This window comes from Colias philodice, chromosome 3, assembly GCF_061535455.1.
Source record: "Colias philodice isolate Cphi_HAF_F1 chromosome 3, ilColPhil1 Martin Lab GWU primary, whole genome shotgun sequence".
In the NCBI taxonomy this organism is placed as follows: Eukaryota; Metazoa; Arthropoda; class Insecta; order Lepidoptera; family Pieridae; genus Colias; species Colias philodice.
The window spans coordinates 8,045,994-8,064,253 of record NC_143088.1 but is presented as its reverse complement, the minus strand read 5'-3'; the positions used below and the strand labels follow the sequence as shown (position 1 = coordinate 8,064,253).

General features: G+C 31.3%; 1 protein-coding gene across 1 annotated transcript in view; it reads left to right on the top strand.

The window, feature by feature from the left end:
• Positions 1-135: 135 nt before the first annotated feature.
• Prip (aquaporin prip) overlaps positions 136-18,260 on the top strand; it is a 29,013-nt gene continuing 10,888 nt past the window's right edge. The window contains exon 1 of the mRNA XM_089714567.1: positions 136-343. The gene's annotated coding sequence lies outside the window, so the exon portion shown is untranslated. The remainder of the gene's footprint in view (positions 344-18,260) is intronic.

Sequence of the window (18,260 nt, the reverse complement as noted above, 5' to 3'; positions counted from 1 at the left end):
ACATTTTATTTTCTACGTCATTACGTAGTTCTACTTGATACGAGATGTCGCTGTTTTGTGCATTTACATAGGTAGCGCTAGATGTCGCTACATACATATTGTCGCACCAGTTTCCCGCTCAAACAAACTTACTTTGGCGGCTTGTTCAAATTAACACAATCAAAGCTGTTCATACCACATCAAAAACGCGCGGCAGCCGGAGCTGTATATAATTATAAAAATATATTTATTATAATTCAGTATATGAATACAATAAATAATAATACAGTTTAATATTATAAGTGTCCGGAGTGTTTTATTAAATTCGAAAAGTTTTCTTAGAGAAAGGGGGAACTTCAAATAAGTAAGTGCTTATTCATTATATGATTATTATTTTTCTAACAATTTCCATAGATAAATTAACAAAATAATTGTTTCGAATTATTTTTTTTATTATTATTTTAAGAAAATTTACTATAATATTAATAATTCTATGTATACTTTATTAAATAAAAAATTTCGTAATTTCATTTTATCTTTTAAATATACAATCTGTTATATTTAAATAAAATAAATACACCCGTAAATTAAATTACCAAGACATTTTTGCAACACTGAATAAATTTGTAACTTAATTTATTTTATACAAATGTAAAAAATAACCTGTTATCCTAAACAAATTAATTTTACGGATGTCGTAGTCGTTCCTGTGGCTTGTTAGAGGGGAAGTGATAAAAAGTAAACAAATATTTTATTAACCTTCCAAGGTACGAGCTATGCGACTTTATTTTGTCCCCCAATTTGTTCCGCGGCAAATATTAACATTGTGATAATTTAACAAATGCCCGTTTGGGCTATATTGATATTTTATAGCCTAATAAAATATAATTTATTTAAAATGTAATGACTGAAAATAAAAGTAGAAGAGTTTTTTTTTTTTTTTTTTTTTTTTTTATTGTACAATAGGGGAGCGCTTGGCCACAATCTCGCCTGATGGTAAGCTGAGATGTGGCCTAAGATGGAGCGCGCTTCCCTAAAATGTACCTGTTCACTCTCCTCTTGAAGACCTCCAAATTGTACTCGTCGGGGAGTGCCTATGTAGGTACATAATATATCTTATATATAAAATTCTCGTGTCACAATGTTAGTCTGCATACTCCTCCGAAACGGGTGGACCGATTCTCATGAAATTTTCTGTGCATATCGGGTAAGTCTGAGAATCGGCCAACATCTATTTTTCATATGTACCACGGGCGAAGCCGGGGCGGACCGCTAGTTTTTTTATAAAAAATTTAAAATTTAGTCTGTTTTACATACTTACTTCATTTTTGCTTTTCTTATAAACTAGTTAAAGATTGTGTTTTAAGTAGGTACGTCCATGCTTAATTTTTTGTATTCTGATAAGTGATAAGTATATACTTACACTTTTTTTCCAATTTATTTCGGCGCGTCAAAGCTATAAGGTAAAATGTATGATCATTATCTCAAGAATATCGTAGGTAATATTAATAAGATGATAAAAATTCTTTAGTGATTGAATGCCGTCTAATCAATCTTGATAGATTGTAAACAACGAAATTTGATAAACGTGAAATATTTTATATTTTAGGAGGCGCGGTCTTATCGTATGCCTTCATTATTTAAACAATACGTTTTTTGTACGTTTCTGTAAAAGAACATTACACATTCCTTAATATTTTTAACTTATAAGCAGTTGATAGATGTAAGTACCTAAACAAACTTACCTACATTCATACTTTTTAGGGTTCCGTACCGAAACGGTAAAACGATGACCCTATATATTACTGAGACTTCGTTGTCTGTCTCCAGTCTGTCTACACTAATATTATAAAGAGGAAAACTTTGTTTGTTTGTTTGCTTGTTTGTTTGATTGTAATGAATAGGCTCATAAACTACTGGACCGATTTTAAAAATTCTTTCACCATTCGAAAGCTACATTATCCACGAGTAACATAGGCTAGGTTTTATCCCGGAAATCCCACGGGAACGGGAACTATGCGGGTTTTTCTTTGAAAACGCGGGCGAAGCCGCAGGCGGAAAGCTAGTATCTCATAAACCGTGAAAGCTAGAAAGCTGAAATTTTCACAAATGATGTATTTCAGTTGCCGCTATAACAACAAATACCGAAAATAAAAAAATAAAATATTCAGGCGGCGTCCCCATAGTACGGAACAGTACGGAACCCTTCGTGCGCGAGTCCAACCTGCACTTGGCCGGTTTTTATTTTTCATGATGCTTTCGCAAACAGTAAAGTTGTGTTTGAAATACTTAGGCAAAAAAGTTTTTATTTCGGTTATATTAACACACTTTTTTAGTGTCTGCAGAAATAGATCAAAAGAACGATGTTATTTTTTGTGCTTATTTAATCTTCTCACAATGTGTAATAAGGAAAAATATACTTAGCAAGCGTGTTAGTTTTATTAATAACTACTATCTTATTCGGACATTAGAGCTATTGAGTGGCGTATAAACAAAAATAATGAAAAACGTATCCCACCCGAAAATCAATAGACACTATCAGTTTCGAAGCTCATAACACAAAGACCTTGGTTCCAATGACTATTTATTACTCCGGGATTACAAACACATGTAGATAAAATGTGTGATACCTGTTTTGGTGTTACGAAACAGATTATAGAGCCGATGTAGGTACCCGTAACATCTGTGACGATGTAAACAAAGGCATACCTACTCGTCAAAACTGTATCGAATCGTTTCAGTACAAACTACGGCTGGAACAAGTTTTTTATAGTAACAGTCGTTGATATGCCGTAAGTCGTAACGCAGACTAGTTGATTCCAAGAACCGTTTGGATTAAGTACCTGCAGTGGCTGCTTTTTTGTCAAAGTTATATAAGTAGTTACTACCACAACTATATATTTTATTCTTATCATTTGGAGCCTCATGTTGCGATGTGAAAAATAAGAATATTCAGAGATATTATCCGTTCCATTATATCCGTAAGTGAATGAAATAACAATAGGATATCTACTATGTTTTGCTTATCCTAGATATTTAAATTCAAATTCAAATTAGAATTGAAATTAATCAATCTTTGAAATCAATCAATGTTTACGTTGTTATCATAATTTAAGAAAATAATAATAGCAGAACTAGTTGAATATTTAATTATATTTGGCTCATTGATTAAGTACATTCTATTTACCTAGTATTTACTTATCTATCGTTCATCCATTAGTATAAGATACTAATCAGTGAACGACAAGATAAATAGAATGTACATAATCAATGTGCCAAATATAATTTTATCAATATTTCTACATAGAACATAAAAGCTTTTATCATATTTTCATGCCAGATATCAACTATGAAATCTATATTCTAATGATTACTAAATTAAATAAGGCTTAGTTCTTACGATAATATAACCGATCACAATTCAATGAAACTCAAAATAGTCCTGTTATAACAGTTACAAATATTACCTACTCCTATTTATTTTTTGAGATATCTCCTTCCTGTGCTTACAAACTTTATCTTTGTTCAAACATCCCTAAATGCTTGCTTTGTGGGAGCACAAAGCAAGCATTATGAAAAAACCGCAGCCAAACTATAAAACTATCAATATTATCAAGCATCTGTCGCATTAAACTTCATTCAGTACCTACGTAATAATAATAAATGTAAAATAAGTAATCGCGTCTTGAAATTAATTAAAAACTAAAATGAAAAACCTAAGCTAGTTTCGAATGTTGCAAAAAAATTGAAACAACTGCACCAGCGAAATGGGCACATTATTTCGTATCGCAACACAAATAAACTCTTAAACAGAATATTAGGGTTACAACCACCAAAAAGACCTAAGTAGGTATTACTTTTTTTTAATTTCTTGGAAAACTTATTAACCTCACACCTTGCGCACTCAGTTAAAACATTGAAACAGAACATTTTCACTATTTACTATTATAATTATGACTTTTCATTCGTGACTCTAAAACGGGCAATTAAGTAGAATATAAAATGGTCAGAAGCACAATTTAATTATAATGAATGGTGACATCGTAAGCCCGGGCCCGCCCAACCGTGGAACGCAATATGGAAATGAAACGGATATCCGCCGACGGATATTAAGCCGTACTATTACCGTTAGAGCCTTGAACCTAGGGTTTGTTAAAAATATAAACGCGAATTTGTTTCCTTATATCCACAATACGCTGAACTCAACTGATTGCCTACTATTTCAGGAATTAATAAGCTTAACCTCAGATAAAATAATACATTTAATAATAATATAATTCCTATTATTGAAGCTTTGTTCAATCTGTGGTTTTGTTTTCTTGTGAACACAGAGGGACTCTATATGAGGATATCTTTGCGGTTTTTATTCGAAGTGTTGACTATGATACGAATGCCAGTCAATCATTGACAAACAACCATTTCTCATGTTATTACTTATCATATTTTATTAGATTAATACATGAATACGTTAACGTTTAGTCTTGATGAAAAACTTTCCGAAAGCTATATAATAGCATATTAACGATAATTTATCACTCTCGTTTATGAATATTTTTATATTCGATTTCATATTTTGTTTTGAGCTTTGTTTACACATAATTTCATAACTCCGCCTGATAGGTACATATAACTTTCTCAGTTCATTTTTACTATTAACCCACGCTTTTTCAATTCACGTTTCCTAGAATGAAAGCTTTTTATATCAAAGGAATAATTTTATAAAAAAATAATAACCTGAACACGTTTGTAGAATAAATTGAATTTTAATTTTTAACGTTCTGTATGTAAGTAGGTACGGTTGAAGATTACAAAAGTTCAAAAGCTCGCCAAGGTTACGATCTCGTTTCTCATATAGTATAGGTAATATAAAAATGAATCGCAAAATGTGTTGGTAAGCGCATAACTCGAGAACGGCTGAACCGATTTCGATAATTCTTTTTTTATTATATTCCTTGAAGTACGAGGATGGTTTTTATGTAGAGAAAACGTAAATATGTACCACGGGCGAAGCCGGGGCGGACCGCTAGTAGGTAATACAAATACAAATCTATTTAGTAGATAATATGGTTTTATAAAAATGATAGGAACGATAAAACTTTATATACTTCCTATAGAATGATTCCTATCGAATTACAAACATTCATGAAATGAAAATAAATATTATAGTCAGCAGTGATCTTATTGTACAAAATTATGAACCTCAAAATGACGTCATAAAAAGCCCGCAGGTGCGATCCAATTCAAAGAAATCATTACGTGGGTCTTATTATAATAATCACATGGTACATAATAACGTAACCTAATATGGTAAAAAAAATTCCATTTAGACTTGAGAGATGTAAAACTGAATAATGGAAGAATCTGTGATGACATGATAGATTATTCACAATTCTGATTACTATATATTTAAACAAGTTTTCATAATGATAGATCTGAATTAATAAGGCTAACTTCCCTTCTCCATGACTCATGTTTTATGTAATGGATATCGGGTATTTCTGAAACCTTAATTAACGTAAAATAACGTTTTGCTTTTAAGAATCACGGGAACCACAGAGAAGCCTTGAAGCTCCGAAAAGCTCGTTGAAATCTTATACGGAAACTCGATCGCGTTTAATTTTTTGCATTGACTTTTTATTACAAATACGTACATGAATTTTACGTTTCAATTAACAAATATTAAAGTTCGAGTTATTTATTGCTTGCTTGTTATTGTAAAGTATACTTGAGTATTCCTGATGACCTTAAAAAATCCCAGTATAACTTACCACAAAGTAAATAATAGTAGGTAGGTATATAAGAAATATTATTATTTTCTTCAATTGAATAAATTCTCTGTATTATTAAATGAGGAAACAGGTAACTATATAGTTCGTACAGACTACTTATACAGGACCTGTTTTGGACATGACTTGCAAAAAACGTCCAAATTGCTTGTTCGAGTCCTTATAAATCACAAATCAATTCGATCATTATGTAACCTGTAAACGAGTAAAAAACCACTCAGTAGGCCCTTTCTGTAATAAATTTAATAACGTATTATTTTTTTACTGATTGAATTGCATTGATTGGTCAAATGTTTAATTTAAGAATGTTCAAAGACAGGCGTTTAATATATAGTCAAAGCAAACTTTATACTTATATCAAAAGTTTGAATACCTATATTTAAATTCGAATCATCCTAGTTTTTGAAGCTTCCACATTCCTACTGACTAGTATTTAAATTATGTATCCAATATGTTAATTTTGAGATAGAGTAGCTCATGGAAAAAGCCATAGAATTTTTGTTGCGGAATTAAATTTTTACGAGCGATGTGCAGAAAGCTGTTTCAAATTACCGCTTTCAGAACAACATACGACAAATTAGTTGCATATCGTAATGAAGTAATATCATAGTAATATACCGATAACAAATATCTTACGATTGCCATCGCGGTTTAAGCTGAACAAACAGTCACCTAAGTGATAACATGAACTGAAAACAATTATTAGTTCAAACACACGCAATATTATGATTGTTAAACCAAACGAGTGTCCATCACGGTCACGATACAGATTATTTTCGCCCTAAAAAAAGAAAGTTTTTAGAATAATTTTTGTTACATAAGATATACCTATAATACGTAGGTAATATAAAATTAATTTTTAATACAGTTTCTGCTCTATTATCGTCAGATTTCTCTACTATTTTTATTGGTCCAAGGCATCTATGAGCTACGCATTAACACATCTTTGAAAATAATCAGCCTCAATTTAATAAAAATTAAGCTAAATGCGATCTCGATGCATGCAATGTACTTAAAAATAGATATCTACCTGATTGTTATGCATTTCACAAACACGTAAACTAATATGAATACACCGCTCCAGTTACATAACATTAATATGTATAATCTGTTGAGGTTAACATACCATAGTAATTGATGTTACCTGCATCCGCCCTCCGAACGTACAACCGACAAAAAATTAATGGAAGTTAACTCGTCCCTTTTCACATTTGTTGGTAAGAGATGTAATCAAAAACACTATTTTTTATTTTGGTTAAAATTACTGAGTCATTGGAGGCCACGGAGCGTAACCCCACAGTTTTTCCTCTCGATTCTCGGTATACAATTACGATCTACGTCGAAGCACGGTTGTACAGCACGACACAGCTCACTCGGCCCTATAATACCATGTACCAGCGGAGGGTATCAAAAAACCGAGATAATTACACGCTGCCCGAATTGACGCTGTTTGATGTTCTACCCGTTGTATCCGCCTCGCTACATCTATTCTGATTGTAGCACGTAATATCATTAAATTTTTATGCTGTGTTACAATACATATTATAAAATTTATAATTGCTACACACTGTTAATTTATGTTAATGCGATGAACGTAAAACATAATCTGGGAACATAGTTAGCCCAGTGGAACATTACTTAGGACAAAAACACAAATGTTATAATAGATATACCTTTGTAGAGGGATTAATGATAGGTACTTAATATAATGGCTGGTTCACACTTTGATTAGTGCGAGTGCAGGTGATGAGTAGTACTACGTGTGGACAGCGACTGTTTAGTGCGAGTGTTTAGTAGGCTGTGTAGTAAAGTGAATAGAAGCGTGTTCTATTTTTTTGCGAGTGGACTGCGAGTAGCCACGTCCCGCGCGCCCTCCCTTCCCCCTCACTCGCAGTGTGCCTGCCTAAACACGTCTGGACAGGAGTGTTTAGTGTTTAGTGTTTAGCGTAGTGTGTAGCGTCGCGAATTTCACCATTGTCCTGCACTCGCACTAATCACCTGCACTCGCAGTTGAATTGGACACTACTCGCACTACACACCTGCACTCGCACTAATCACCTGCACTCGCACTAATCAAAGTGTGAACCAGCCATAACGAGTAGTAGATAATATGAATGGTAAAGAACCTAACTACTTTGCATGCCTTATCACATTAACAAACAAGTATCACATTCAACTAACCATCAAATATAAATGTTTGGTAATTCTATATAGGTAGGTTGTTATCATTTCTTTTTGCGTAGGTAAACAGAAATTTGATTATTCAGGAGGTAATTAATGACACAACAGGTACTTAACATATTATATATTTTATATGACTCGATGGCTTATCAAAAGTTTTCAATATTAGGAAACAATATACATAATATGTAAGACAGTAGATAATAAAAAAAGAAATCTCCACGACATTAAAATATCATATACATATTGTAAAGACAAATGAATAATTTGTCCCTGCTAATCAACGGTAAGACATCATAAATGGATAATTATTTTATATTTACTTAATAGCATAATTAGATCATCATTAAGAGTTTCAATGAAAACTGTTATTGTGGAGTTGATTATGTATTTGTTTAGCTTATAAAGAAATCATGAGTAAGAGTTCATATTAAAGCAGAATAATCAATATTTATATAAGGTTGAATTAAAAGAAGCAACATCAGTCATTAAGTGACAACGGTTGTTAATGGTGATTGGTGACTCTATATTATTGTGTATTATATACCCATCGAGTGATAATAGCCAACATACAAAAATATTCAAAGGAAATACAGCAAATAAACCAGCTGCCTTTAATATCGTGAGTAACTGCTAACGTATCCACTATTATATATATTATATTATATCTTCAATAATAGTATTTAATACTGTAATTTTATTATAAATATTTTATGATATGAACTCATTTATGTCTTTCAAATATTCATTTATTTATATTTTAATAGTTAATAACTACTACTCATATAATTGTATAAAAAGTTCGTTTTCTGTGTTCTATTTTACATACATTATCCGTTATAACGTACCACAAAAGCCTTAAATAGTACAAAATTAGTCAATGAGTATTTAATACAATACATAGAGTCAATTTTAAATAAACCATTAGGTAATAATATCCCACGCAGAATTTCCTCCAAAGCTTTTACCAGTATTACTTTACTCTATGGCTTTTACCAAGCCATAAGCAAAACTGTCAGTTGGTACCAGTCGCCGCAAAAATCACGTGACACGATGTATTTTAACGATTTATTTTTGTTTTGATGTAAATCTCTTGCATGTGCCTATAGAGCTCTGGAATATTGAAGAAAGTCCGCCAAATTTCTTATAACTAATTGTCAAGTGTATTTTTATTTTTTTTTAAATATTGTAATATTATTCATAGATTATGTATGTTACTTGTACATAAATAACATATTATTAAAAAAAGATTAAAGAGAAGAGAAATTCAACGGAAAATGTCCTGTCCAGTCTTACTGATATAATAAACTTATAAATGATGTTTGTATGAATTTAAAAAATCCAGTAATGACCTAATTAGTATAATAATATAGCACCTACTCTTCAAAGCCAAATATTTATAACACCAATACAAAGCTTAGCATTTTGATAAAAAAAAACGTTGACTTTATCTAGACCTTATGATGGACATACGCGACAGGGCTAGATACTGTCCATCGTGTGACAAAAAATTCCATTTACATATGAAATTGTGTCAACCGTATACTTATACTTATATCTATCAAGGCAACCGGGCGCAAATCCCACTAGGGAAGCGATCCATTAGTTCATCGCAAGTGTCCATTACCCACTGTACCGAATTGAATAAACTTGAAAATTGCTACCGTTTACTAAATAATAGATCACTAGAATAGCCTACATCACTTTATAGAGGCACTCTCCCACTTTATATTTACAAATAGGTCTAGTGTCATTTAGAGGTCTCTAGGGATCTGTGCTACATATTTGCTAACAACAAACCAATTAGAGGTAGCGCTTTTTCAACGAATGCAATAACTAAGTACATATATCAAATGTTTTTACATACTTTTAAATTATACAATAATTATTCTTTTTATACATCTACATATATAAATATTATATGTTTTGAAAAGCTAGTAGCTTTTGTAGAATCTTCCTCTGAAAGAAATTTTAGTCATAACATATTCTTATAATTGTTTTTCTTGGGAATAACATAGGTAGGTATAATGTAACACGAGCACGTCATAACAAGTACTTCCTTTTATTAAAATACACAGCAAAAGGAAGAATACAGCGAATTCCATCAAAGATTATTGATACCGGTAAACAATTATACGCAATTATTTACATATACATAGTAGGGGAGGCCAAGAGGGGATTTTGGGATTTACTCGAGCGCGTCAGATTACTATAAGGGACGGTACCTTAGCTATTCATTAGTACCTCTAGTCAATATGAGCAGTAATGGTTGGTGGGTGCGCTCAGGGGCCCCGCTGGAAAATTTGAATAATCCATAATTCCCTAAGGTTGAGCTCGAATCGTCAGATTAGCGAAATGGGGACTTCTTATATTGTAATTAACCCCCCCATATATTAATCTGACGCGCTCGAATAATATTACTTTAATTTTATACCCTTTCTTCATAGCGATTAAATCGCCACTTAAATCGTCAGATTAACGTATACTTTTCTTCAGTGATGTCCTGGAGCATGCAAAATATCAATATCTAACGCGCTTGAGTATTTCCAAGCCAATTTTTTTCTTTTTTAAATTAAAAAAAATCAAAAAACCCTTCCCCACCGCTAAAAGTGAAAACATTATAGGACCTTTTTTTCTCGCTATGGTCTAATCTACCAATTCTAATAGGTTCCCGTGACGCTCGAGTAAATCCACATTTAGCATCCTGGGCTCCCCTACTACTGACACATAAGTCAAAAGCTCGTACAGATGTAAATGCCAATGTTCTGGGTTGGTAATTAATCTCGTATTTACATAGAACGATGGCAAAACATCTAGATTCATTTTCCATTCGTTAGCAATTATCGCGTGTCGGAGTCATCTGTCATTGTGAATGATAATAATCTATAAACGATTTTTTACAATAAACGATTTTTATACAATTGATTACAAAAGTCGAAGTATTACATTGTACTATACGTCATCGGCACTAACGAGTATGCAGTTGCACGCATTGTTAAGAATCGTGAAGGTTTCAATGCCTCCCATAGGACGTTTTCTATTATAGCTTGCAGTCCCTTGTGTTATATTGTGTTCGAAACACGATTAGCATTTGTAATTAAAGAGGATATAATATGATTCGACCTCTATTTCATAATATGTACTATGAAGTACATTACTCAACCCATTTGCCCCATTACAATAATTAAAATCGTTCCATTTATGTGATGGAACGTGTGATAAAAATTGTTTTAAATGAAATTAAATTAACATTTTAATAAATTTTAAATGACATAAAGTTGTCGCAAATACAGCTATTCCTTTTTAAATAAAGGACGGAAGAAGGTTTTACTTTGTCAGTAGTTCTGTTAATTAGGTGTATAATCTATAATTATAATTACATACTTCTAATTATTATTATACTTACTAGTAAAAGTTTTATTAAGTAAAAAATTGAAATGACCTCTCTTATCGGATTATAAAGACCGGTAAACGTTTACATAATGTGAAAATAAGCCGTGACGGTATAGCGCCAAACACAAAAGGGATTATAAATAAACTCTTTCTTCAAACAATTTACTTTGTGATAAAAACGTTATTGCTGATAAGAGAATATCGCAAAAATTTTATAAATCTATTAGAAAAGTAACAAATTAGAATAATTTACGAAACACCATTATCATTAACTTTATCTTGAGTACTTTACGGTCATGTAGGTAATCACTAATCTTAGCCACGCCTTTTTATAAAATATTAACTGAAAATAAGTGCTTGCACAATATAAATATTTTTTCAATAACGTCTTTCCCACTTACATCAAAGTCAATCGTAGGATACTAAAATTGCATGTTAGCTAATATTATGAAAATTTATTAGATACCTAACGGTCTCACTAACAATTCCCGTCTAGAAGGCCAGCGAATAAATTGCAGTAGCATTCATCCGTCTCAACGTCCGAACTCAATGTACAAGATAACACTTGCATAATCATCATCATCAATACATATAATAAAATTCTAGAAAAGTGGTGTCTGTACAATAAAAATATGTAAAAAAAAATTAGCAGGGGTTATTACTAAATCGATCCCAAACCCAAAACTGTTGTTAAAAAAATTTTTGTCTGTTTGTCTGTTTGTCTGTTTGTCTGTTTGTCTGTATGTTTGAACACGCTAATCTCAGAAACGGCTTATCCGATTTAGATGCGGTTTTCACTAATATATTGTGGTAAGCTTCATTTAACATTTAGTGTTTATTTCATGTCAATCGGTTCATAAATAAAAAAGTTATGACCATTTAAGTAATCACAGCGAACATTTGCTAAGGCATTCTATACATGAATTACTTTATTACGTAAATTATACGCTAAAGTTATTCCTTGACATGTCCAGATGATCATATCGAAAGTCCCCAAGCGTGGGGGGGGTGGTTATGCTGAGGGGGTAGTAGGGGGGGGTCAAAGGACCTTTATTTAGATTTTTGCTCATAAGTCTAAAACCTGCACAAATAGCATTAAGTATGGTTACTTCTAGGTAAATTTTCTATATAAAAGGTCTTTGAAATTATGTCGTAGGTACTATATTCTTAACCCCCGTCGCAAAAAGAGGGGTGTTATGTCCGCTATGTGTGTTTACATGTCTGTCTGTGCCACCGTAGCTCGCTAACGGGTAATACGAATTAGATGCGTTTTTTTGTTACATTAGTTGTTTATTATATTATATAGGGGTAAGTGGGAATGAAAAAACGAATGTTAGTTGTTAATGTAGGTTGTTAATGTAGGTTATACCCAAGTGATATATCAAATGAAAATAGACGACATGTCAGAAACAATTAGTCAAATTTTATCAAAATCGGTTCATCCATTTATTTGATATAGGGGTAAAAGTGGGAATAAATAAATGAATTTTATCAAATATACTCAAGTGACGTATCTAATGAAAGACATGACGTGTAAAGTACAATAAGACATATTTTATCAAAATTGGTTCATCCATTTATTGGATAAAAGTGGCAATAAAAGTTGTCAAATATACCTAAGTGGCATATCAAATGAAAGGGCATGACCTGACGTCAGAAGTATAATGAGGCATAGGTATTTAATCAAAATCGGTTCATCCATTTATTATATAGAGGGGTAAAAGTGGGAATGAAAAAAACGAATGTTGTCTGTTATACCCAAGTGATATATCAAATGAAAAAAGACGACCTGTCAGAAACAACAAGTCAAATTATATCAAAATCGGTTCATCAATTTATTTGATATAGGGGTTAAAGTGGGAATAAATAAATAAATTTTATCAAATATACTCAAGTGACGTATCTAATGAAAGACATGACGTGTAAAGTACAATAAGACATAATATTTTATCAAAATTGGTTCATCCATTTATTGGATATAATATGTAGGTATAAAAGTGGGAATAAAAGTTGTCGAATATACCCAAGTGGCATATCAAATGAAAGGGCATGACCTGACGTGAGAAGTATAATGAGGCATATTTAATCAAAATCGGTTCATCCAATAATTATATGTAGGGCAAAAGTGGGAATGAGAAAAACGAATGCTGTCTGTTATGCCCAAGTGATATATCAAATGAAAAAAGACGACCTGTCAGAAACAATTAAGTAGTCCAATATTATCAAAATCGGTTCATCCATTTATTTGATATAGGGGTAAAAGTGGGAATAAATAAATAAATCTTATCAAATTTACTCAAGTGACTTATCTAATGAAAGACATGACGTGTAAAGTACAATAAGACATATTTTATCAAAATTGGTTCATCCATTTATTGGATATAGGTATAAAAGTGGGAATAAAAGTTGTCAAATAATATACCCAAGTGGCATATCAAATGAAAGGGCATGACCTGACGTGAGAAGTATGATGAGGCATATTTAATCAAAATCGGTTCATCCAATAATTATATGTAGGGCAAAAGTGGGAATGAGAAAAACGAATGCTGTCTGTTATGCCCAAGTGATATATCAAATGAAAAAAGACGACCTGTCAGAAACAATTAAGTAGTCCAATATTATCAAAATCGGTTCATCCATTTATTTGATATAGGGGTAAAAGTGGGAATAAATAAATAAATCTTATCAAATTTACTCAAGTGACTTATCTAATGAAAGACATGACGTGTAAAGTACAATAAGACATATTTTATCAAAATTGGTTCATCCATTTATTGGATATAATATGTAGGTATAAAAGTGGGAATAAAAGTTGTCAAATAATATACCCAAGTGGCATATCAAATGAAAGGGCATGACCTGACGTGAGAAGTATGATGAGGCATATTTAATCAAAATCGGTTCATCCATTTATTGATTTATAGCGGTAAAAGTGGGAATGAATAATCGAATGTGGTCAAATAATATAATCAAGCGGCATATCAAATGACGTGTGAATTACAATTAGTCATGTTTTATCAAAATTGGTTAATCTGTTTATTACATATATGGCACCTTACATATAGGGGTGATAGTGGGGATAAATAATCATAATGGAGTACCAAACGAAAGGATATATAAAATCGGTTCTGCCATTTACTAGGGGTGAAAGGGAAAAGTTGAAAGTCTCTGAAAGTAGAAGGAATATGGGAGCGGGAGAATAACCACATCCTGGAAATTTTGAACTCTTCTGTAGGTACCTAAGTTTTATAGCCCAGTTTAGTAATAAATTTTACGAACAGTTCTTTTGTGTTATTATTTATTTTATATCTTACCTTTATAATAATGTGTAAGTACTTATAATTTAGTTGTATATGATAGTACGTGTTTCAAGACGTGTTTACTCAATAATTGTGTGTTAAGTAGTAACTACTATGCAGTCACTATTCCACGCGGACGAAGTCGCGGGCACAGCTAGTAGATATAATAAAGCACGAGAACACATCAAAAATATAACAAGAGTAATACAAGATCATATAGGTACAATTATGGTGATAGCCATTAGGCAATTTGTGTGTAAATTCTTTTATAATACAACAGTAATTTAATTCAAAACAAATTACATCAGTACCGAGAAATGTGAGCAATTTTGGATCGAGAATAACAGCTGAAACTTAAGTATCTTTTATGTGAAAAGATAACAATAATGATAAATTCCTAAAAATTAATGATGTTCTCATTTTAGAAGATTAGGGCATTTCTATGAATCGAATTCTACTAATTGTTGTTCATGTCATTTTATATTATTATATGATTCATATTTATTCGCAATATTTAAAATAACGGAAAAGGAATTGATACAAATCTAAGAACTTCTTAGAATTCGCCGCGTAAATTCCATACTGCGGGAATAAAAAAATATCAGGGTTACAAACTGTCTGCGACGCAGTCTGTTTTTTGCATGATTTTTTTACCACGAAACTGTATTTTATCGATACGTCATTGTTCTCTAATGACTGTCTTTTATACCGATAATTTTAAATGAATTTATAATTTTTTTAATTCACTTAATAGTGAATAAATAAATATGAATCCATCTTTAGATACAATTTTCTATGACTTTTACATAAAGCAGTATGTAATCATTTAAAGGAAATTATTGAAATAAAGTAGGTAAGTACATACCTATTTACTTTATATTTTTTCGAAATATTATTTCTTTAAATCTGCTACCAGAATTACATGCATCGCACGTAAATTGTACGACGGCGAAATATAGAGACAGTTATTTGAGGGACTTACCAAAGTGGATACTGAGTACTAATAGAGGCTTGATTAAAATATTAAACAGGTGATTCACATCAAATAATAATATTTATTTATTTATTATAATATTGATACGTACATAGTACATATATATATATTCTATCATTTTGACTTTTTGCTTTAAAAATATGATTTAAGCATTTAAACGTTCAACCATTTGAAACCTTCATCATCATTCATCATGTAATGTAAGTTTTTAATAAAATTATTTAATTTTTCATGCCTAGAATCTATAAAGTACCCATTAACGGGACAATAATTTCCCATTGACGTATAAAATCATAAATAAAATTAAATTGAAAAAAATGCGACATGTCCATTAGTGAGTTGTTTGTATTGATCTTAGATAAATAAAATATATAAAATAGCTTTCCTGTAACTAAAATCATGAACTTAGATCTCTGAATGTCAAATCCATATACCCTGACCTTGTCGCTTCCCATAATCACATGATTGATAGTATTTTAATGGAAAATCCTTAAGTCACTCAGGACACAATTTGTATTCCTCACCTTGAATCACACTAATGTCACCCCGATGTGTCCAAATACCACATTAGATATTCATAAATGATTACAGGACAAAGTACGGTTAATTATAGTCGAGCAAACATTTTTTTAAAGCTTAATGCTAGTTGTATTGATATTAACATCGATAATATTGACACGGTTCTACGAGAAGGTTCTGATTGATTTTTCTATCATGACCTATGACTATTATAATGCCGTGTGAACTTGGGAAAATTCATGAGGCAAAACCAGAAAGCTATTGTATCGATACTTTATTTTTCATACCTACTGTAAGAATTTTACCTACTAAAAGTTAGATATACTAATTTTCGGAGGGAAATGCGTTTAAATCCAAACGTGGAAAATTAGCCGAATAAAGTTCCAGATCACGGAATTTTCACAAACCAAATCTGTATAATAGAATTTATAACACAAACATTGTAATTTGATCATAGAGTTAGGAAGAACATATTTGTACGTGAACTACATCTTTACACCTTCGTATGATATGTAAATAACTGATTAGAGACGCGACCAACTTTAACAATTGCAAGGCCAAATAAATCCTTATGTAAAATATATTTATAGTGATAACCTCGTTAAATCAGTGTGCTCTACATTTGCGAAAGTCTGGAATGAAATGCAGAATCTTTGAGTTGCTCGTAAATTATAATTTGGATGCCCCTGAACATACCTATACTAGCAAATTTATGAATTATGATTATTGTAATGTAAAAACATCGCTCTTTCTTCTAATCTTTGCTTTGATTGATTTCCGATGGAACATTTAAATTTATATAGCGATTTTTAAAGAAACACTAGAAGACTAAGTAAAAATTATATAAAATCTCAACTATCGTCAACATCAACCCTAAATTTTGGAATTCACACTTGTACATATTAGTACTTACTTATGTTTTAACAATATTATACCTATAATACACAATTAAAGTGTTTTAGCTTAAATATACTATACATATAGAGCTCAATCCGAAATAATATTTAAATATAAACATTTTCCTTAAAGGAATGCATTCCCTTGTGGCTATTTTAAATGCATTTGTCTCCAAGTGTTACTCTTGACCCAGTAACGTTGTTTATACCGCGAATATGTGAAGGCCTTTTATTTTGAAAAGGTCCACAATCATAAAAATTTTCCTTAATTAATTTCGAATAAAATAATCTGTAAGCGTAAAATAATCTGTAAGAAGATATTGCAGTACTTTTTGTATGAATGTTAACCTCAGCATATCATACGTCTTAGGTCATGGCTAGCAACATAAGCCGATGTGCATATAAGCCAAAGGACTGAATATGGGTACTCAAATATGGACCTGTGCCAATACCTAGGTCACTTACTTAAGATACACTTATTAAATCGAACATCTAGATTCTAGTTATTTCTTACGGAGCTGCAAAAAGGTTTTCTACCTTCTTTTAAAGAACATAAAAATTTATTTTTTATTCAGTAGGCACTTATGGTTTTTTTCTATATTTTTTAACTTTCTTGAAACCATTTTGTTATAAATACAAGCTTCTGAAGGTTTGACAAGAACGTACTTAGGTAATAAAATAATAATCGTGTTATAAATCTGTCCAGTCTACTTTCTTTTTTTTTTTTTTGAAAATTATTGTGTGACGAAATTTGTCCGACGACGGACGACTCTATAATGCAATTTTTTTATCGATCTGTTATATTTATCTATTTTCAATTTAAATGCGATTGCAAGCAAACGATTCTTCCTAAGTAAGTATTTTAAAATAAAAGTTGCCATGTGTAAATATATATAAGAATTATTATCATACCTTATATAAGGTAATACCCCAAACATAAACACAAAAATTAAGTGTTTATTACATATTCAAGGTGTCACTTTTTAATAAAATAACTGTGACCTCAAAAGTAAATAGTAGCTGGTTGCAATACGTATATTTTGTTCTGTAATTAAATGTATCGTCCCACAAAATAATATGTTTGCGGTAAACCACTATTTATTCTAGTCATTGTAAACAAATGCAAAATCGTACGTGGCCTGTAAGCAGTACATAATGTAATTCATATATTATTACGATTTCAAATATCGTTAAGTACATATCTTTGTTGGTA